Genomic DNA, 7,234 nt, shown 5'->3' with positions numbered 1-7,234 from the left:
TTCCAATCAGCTGTCTTCCAGTGTCTGTTGGGACTTTTGCTGGCCATTGTTGCTGGTTGTGTTTTGGTCCACCAGGTCGAATCGAAGATTCGTTGCTGTTCGTGTCACTGCTGTTGTTGTTGTCCGGGTCGGCGGACCAAATGTTGCAGCTGCTCAAGAGTCTCAGCGGAACCGATATATCACAGCCTGGTTCTCGAGTTTTACGCCGGCCTGGTTTTTCACTGGGTTCGATTGACTAACGATCTCGCAGAAATAATTAGTCGCTCGGACGTATTTAAAGGACTGTAACTTTAATTTTGTTGATTGAAGTTAAGAAAATCCGAAGTGATAATCTATGTTCAATCTCGCGCTGAAGTTTGTATGGCTTCAGCCAAAAGCTAGTATTGTTGCAAACTCGTCGTCAAGTAAGCTCAACTAATTTAGAACTTGCAAGATCTTAATATCTAGCAAAACTTCGCAAAAAAGACTAAAGTTGTTAAGAATCAAATTTTAGTCTATCTGAGAGCCAACTGCTCTTGGTAACAGTTTCTAATGCTTCTAATTACAATACGGTTTCACTAATCAAACAATTGGTTTAAAATAAATAATCAAGTATGTAGCATTTATAACATCATCGCTATTAGTTTCTGATTGGTTAATCAAGAAAATGATTTAGGTTAATGTTTACACAGTAAATGTCAATTTACTAAAATATTTACTTTTGTTGACATAAGCACGGATGGTAATTTCGTGGCTCTAATTGCCTCGAATGTACGGTATTTCACATTTAATTATCATCTAAAGTATCATCAAATAAACAATTTAAGAAGTTTAACAATAAATAACAAATTATCAAAAAATGCCAATTTTGCACAATAAAAGTGCTAATAGCCACACTTGTGGGTCTGATACAATAACGTTCGTTGGGTCCATGAGTAGCGTAGAGGTAACCCTAACTGCCTGCCATAACCTCGGGTTGCTCGGGTTTTGCCTTCCCAAAATGGGGGGGTGTACAGATTTTCGGTCCCAACTTGTAAAACTTTTCAGTTTTAACCATTTTTGAGTTTTGACAAATTCTAAGTTTTTTCAGTTTCAAAAGTTATTTCTTGCTGTCTGATGGCTTTTGTAGCTGATTTGAAGTGGCGCCAACAAAAGTTGGAACTGGAAAAATTGCATTTAAAAGCAAAATTTGATTTTAACAATTGTTTCTGGTTAAGCAGGATAAATTTTCAGTTACAATTGCGCAAAAATATCCGCCAACAGCAACCTGTGACAAAAACAACAAGACACTCATTAAAAATTTTACACAAAAAATAGAACAACTTGGAAAGTGAAATAAGCAAATTTAGTTCAAATACAGTAGAAGAAAGTTAGGGACAAGCAGAATTTACTGGGAAAACAAGCCAAAACTAAAAAATAAACTAAACTAGAAAACAAATTTTTGGATTAAAAATGATTCAAAAGAGAAACATTTTTCAGGAGAATAGGTCAGCTTCAAGGTGTTCAAGTAGTGATCAAAAACCATAAAGAACCTCAAAAAAAGCTTTCAAAAAATATCGAAACATTTTCAGTAAACAGAATCAACTGAGCAGAAACGCTATAAATAGCATGATATATAGCATGATCGCAAGTAAAAAAAACAATGGCCATTTTTGTCGAAAATTTATTTCGGCTGACAAAATAATTGCTGAAGGCCTAAAATATGAACCTTTGATCAAAAAATTGGAAATTTTAACCAGTGTCTTTGATCTCAAATTCATGTAGCACTAGCTTTTTTCAAGAGAAGATATGAGAGAATAAAAAGCTTGTACTTTTAGTAGTAATGCAAGATAGGCTTTGATATGAAGGATTACTTTGAGATCTTGTGGGTTCTTGTATATGCAGTTTTGACCCGTTCATTAGTTAAAAATATAATTCCATGAAATAATGTTCAATTATTATTCCGTTCTAAAATTAAATACATATTATTTACACACAAAACTGAAACTGGTCAAAGAAATCCTACAAGTTCCCAATTTAGTCACTGCAGAAAAATAATATCGCTTTAGTTTGAAAAGGTAATCTTATAAATTCTTTAAAGACAACGGAGTTCTCTCTGCACTCCACTAAAAGTAGTTTTATGACACTAGGTTGAAGATATTGGTCAAGCGAAACAATTTTGAGTAATGGCCCGTACAGCAAACTCTAAAAAATGATCTTTTCCACTCTGGAATCATTTTGGACGAGTGATAAAGGCTTCATTTAGCTCAAAGACGATTTTTCACTTTCTGAAGTTTTTTTTCATAAGAGCCAAATTTTCTTCAATTTTATTGCAAATGATTAAAAATTCGAATTCAATTCATTTATGTTAAAATTACACGTTTTTAACAGCTTAAACCTAGATAAAAGGAGAGTGAATAACAACCCAGATGCTTCTCTTACAGGATATCAGTACTGAAACGTTGGATTCCATTTATATATTGTCTGCCAAGTACTATGTTAATGTATCCTAAGAATATTTTCTATACTTCAGTTGTGATTTTTTTGGGGTGGTGCTTCTGAAAAATTTCAAAACAATTTCTCTTGAAATAAATAAAATTACTCTATGGAAAAAGTTCTCAAGTAACAAGTCAGTCGTTATATCCTTAGCTTTTTGGACATCTATTAGATTTTTCGCTTAGTTTTCATTATGCTCTTTAAGGACATCGACATCATTTTTGTTCCAAACGTTTGGCTCTTTTTTTGTAATTTTACAAAAACCGCCTGTCTCTGTTTCAAAACCTTCCAAATATTCATATCATTCTAGTATACCTTTCGACCCTTTTTATGTAAAAAATCACCAATAATCTGTGATTTATGAAGAGGAGCATAGGGGTCTTGATAATGCAATTGTTTCCTAACCAAAGAGCTTCCCAACCAATTTTAGCAAGCTTTCAAATGCTGTGCCTGCGGATAATGTTCGACTAAACCCACCTTTTTATTAACTTCGAGTTATTCAAGTTATGTTAATTCTCGGCCAATTAATACTTGCGACTTCCGAATTACGGACTTGCGAAGCCAGGGACGTAATCAGTATCAATTTACAAGTCGTGGATTTCTTTGCAGAAGCACCCACCAACCAAGACGACTAAATTTTATCGGGTCGATTAAATCATCCGATTTATGGCTATTGACTGAAGAGAGGAAACTGATCACACTTATGATGCAAAACATTCAACAGCTTAAGATATGGACTTTCAAGTCTTGATCAAGACATGCACAATACTGACAATTGTAGAAAGTGACATGATCATAGCTCTGAATCAGTACTGATAATAGACTTGCAATTAGACTTGCCCAGTACTGATATTGACTTGCCGTTAAGTACGGGTTGTTACAATTTAATAATAGTTGGTGTAATCAACTGACTTTGCGCCAGATTTTACTTCAATAATTTTTTTTAAAAAAATTTTGGGTTCTTGAGTGCATGAACAGTGAACAATTCCTTTGAACAACTGAGGAGTTGCAGAAAGAATCCCATCCTTGGAATTCGTGCCTGTTGGGCCTGAAATCAGTTTCATATAGCAAAATTACCACGGGGTAAAGTAAGACTAAATTATGAGAATCTACAACATCTCGGTACTGCACACGTTATGCTAACAGGACATGATAAAATGCTTTCACAAAAGGTAAAAAAATGATGCTCGTGGAAAACTGCGTCGAGAATTGATTTTTTGAGAATCACAAAAACACTCAATTATTTAAAAAAAAACTCAAAAAATGCCTTAGCGATTTAACAAGGAATGTATGCATTTTTTACCATAAAGTTGTTTGAATTAGGTTCAAATATTCAAGAAACAAATGAGGAACAGATAGAAAACCCGCAAAAAATCACGTAATTTTCAAAAAGTGGATGTACGAACAAAAAACCTCCCACGCAAATAACTCAGTGGAGAAAGACGAACAAAAAATCAAACAACAACAACAAACAGTAATTTCATCCAAAACGATATGTCCCTTTTTTCAAAAAAATCTTAACGACGCAGTCAAGATAGCAATAAAAAAGTTGAAACTAAACAAAACAACTTATACCTCACTATAAAAGATATGAGGCAAGTCCAAAATACGGCGCCGTAACAACTAGACAAAAAACAAAATCAGCGAAAGATAAGAAGATCGCTTATTTTTCTAGAAACAAAAATTTTCAAGGAGATAGAAACCATTAGATATCAAATGAAAACTTCCATCAAGTTTATGATCGCTTATGCCTCTATAGAGGCTTTAGAGGGCTTTGAGACCTGTCATTATTTTACTTTTTATGCGGTTACAAAGAAAAACAACAAAAAGTGAAAACAAACAGAAACTCAATTGAAACTTGAAAGAGAAGGCTGACAAAACTGTGAGGCCAGAATTTGCGAATCAAAACTGTTCAACTATGTCTTCTTCAAGCGCTAAAATTGTGGCGTATGAGCTTTCAGTAAATGGATTAGGGAACAAGTAGACAAAAAAAAGGAAAAAAAGCAAAATCAAGAAAAATTGATGTGTTTTTCGAAAGCAATTATTTTCAAAGTCATGAAAATCATTAACTATAAAATGTAATACTTAAATAGGTTCCACAGGAAAACCTTGGTAGCTTTATTTATTCAGAACATGTTTTATTTATAAAAAAGGACGTCAGAAATAAAAGTCGTCAAAAACTAATTCACCTTTTTTTGCAGAAGCCCGTGTTCAGACAAGTAAACCCATAAAAAAATTCTGGAAAAACATTATTTTTTGACGCCAATTATATCCTATGTGGCCTGTAATAAACAAGATTAGGCAATGAATAGACATAAACGAACAAAAAGGAGGAGTTAAAACGTGATATTTTAATTCTTTTGAAAACAATTGTGTTCAAAGTCACGAAAGCTATCAGGTATTGTCTCAAACGAGAATATAGGCTCAATTAGTTTGCCATCGAAACCAACAAGACTAGTCATTATCGAGGAATTTTCATAGGAAAAAAAACAGAAAGAAATAAAGACAGTTGAAGACAAAAAGGAAAAATTCAATATAATCCTTCAAAAAATAGCTGTCGAAACCTTAAAAACCATAATCTATAGTTTTTTGAATTTTGTTTTGTTCAACTTTATCTCAATTTGAACGCCAACAACGTCAATATTGTGATAACGTGACAAAACGAAAAAAAAACGTTTAAAATGGGTAAACGCCTAAAAATCAGATATCTAGTAGTATCAAAGCTAGAAAACCGTAACTTAACACGTTAAACCACAAAAAGTTTAAATGTTACTTCAATAGAAAGAAAAAGCATTCTTTCTTTGCGGACACTAAATTAAAAATTGACTAAATTAGGAGAAAAGTAGTGGCCAATTTCAACAATCCACTTTTCTTTTCAAAATCATTTATTAAGTCAAAACAACCATATGCTTCCAAGTAAAAACTAGATAAAATAATTGGGAACAATTTAGGATATCAATTGGATCTATCAACACTGAGCTTAGATTCGATTTGTTCTTTTCTTTAATTAACATAAAAAATGGAACTTTTTTAAAAATGACCAACTGATTACAATGCGAATTGTCTTTGGATTGTAACAGTCCAAGACTGGACCAACACTAACCTTAATCTTGCTGTACGTCTATTAGGAACACTTAATTGTTTGGAATGTTATAGATATTAATAGTCAAAAATAAGTGCTGCGTTTCTGATAATCATAGAGTAAAGTAACCAAAACACGGCAAAAATTTAATTCCATAGCACTCTCAATGGAAGTGAAAGTAGTACTAGCCTCATTTGCATTTCATATAGAATGTGTTAGTAGTAGTTTTTTGTTTACTTCTGGCGAATTTAATCAAAGTTAATTTAACTTATTTTGTGCACTTTTTGATGAAATTTTTAGCTTGTTGATTTTTGAAATATTTAGCCATAATTTTAGCACAAAATTGAATCAAAATAGTCAACAATACATTTTTGGCTTTTAACAGAAATTCAACAACAATATTGCTAACAAATTTAACATTTTTAATAAAATTGACAAAATTTCAGGGCCAAAGTTCCGGAAATTCTGAATAAAAATAATGCCAATCGGTCTGTTCTTCAATCTTTTCAATTCCATATTCTACGCTGGACGGGCTTTATAATGATACAACACACAACTCTCTACGACGAAAATATCGATGGGCCAAAATTGACGGAACAAAAAAAACCATTTGAGTATATAGTTCCTCCACCTCAAGAGGGGTGGGCACAATGAATAATTGATAAATGACAGGTTGACGATGGATGACGAGGCAACCATTAAATTTTAATTCAGCTGTGTGTAATTCACAGCTTTTTGCTCTTTTTTCCTATACGCACGTGCACGTGCCCTTTCTGTCCTAAGTTTAAACACGTGTACTTTAAACACGCGTACACCCCATGTCGTACGTCGTAAACACGTGTACATCCCATGCCATACAGGGTAAAAACGTGTAAATCCGAAGAATTATTGAAAGTAAAGTTTGTTATGTTATGGAAGTTTCCCGGTTTAAGTCGATTCTAAAAGAGCCAGAAATTTCATATATTTTTTAGCATTCTTGGTTCCATGCACGTAATGCAATTCGACCCTAAAAAAAATTACCTGTTGAGCAGAAAAACTTTGTATGTTAGTCGTTATTAGTGAAAGCACAGTAATAATTTTTTTAAAAGTAGTGGCTTTCAATCTGTGTCAAGGATTCAATCAAATTGAATAAAATTTTGGTTTTATTGTTACGCAGTTGAGGTTGATTCTAAATAATCAATATAAATTTTCTATACTTTCAATAAAATATTGGACTCCAATTGGTTCAAGGAATTGTCCAACTTGATTTAAATTTGGGATTGATCTTCTCCAGTACCCTTGGATTTTAAAACAAACAGAGATCTTTTGTTTAACTTTTTCATAGAAAAAATTTGTTCTCACACGGTTTCAAATGCATATCAGGCAGTGATTTTTTGAAAAACAAGTGTTGTCAATCTGGTCATGGAATTATTCTAAATGTAAATTATTTACAGTGTAATTATTTCTAGGTGTAAATCATTTATGGTGGGTAATTTTTCCAATAAAGTGGACTATGGGAATAAGAACATGCTTTCATTTTTTTTTTGAAAAAACTGTGTTCTTATACATTCTTAATTATATGAACGTGAGCGTCAAAATCTTTTTAAAAAATAGTGGCCTTCAATCCGATCATAAAGTTATTCAAGATGAAGCCCTTATTAATATATTGTTTTTTTCAAAAAGTGAATTTCAATCGTTTCAAGGAGTAATCAAAGCTGA

This window comes from Convolutriloba macropyga, chromosome 7, assembly GCF_964194025.1.
Source record: "Convolutriloba macropyga chromosome 7, txConMacr16.3, whole genome shotgun sequence".
In the NCBI taxonomy this organism is placed as follows: domain Eukaryota; kingdom Metazoa; phylum Xenacoelomorpha; order Acoela; family Convolutidae; genus Convolutriloba; species Convolutriloba macropyga.
This window is presented reverse-complemented; position numbering follows the sequence as displayed.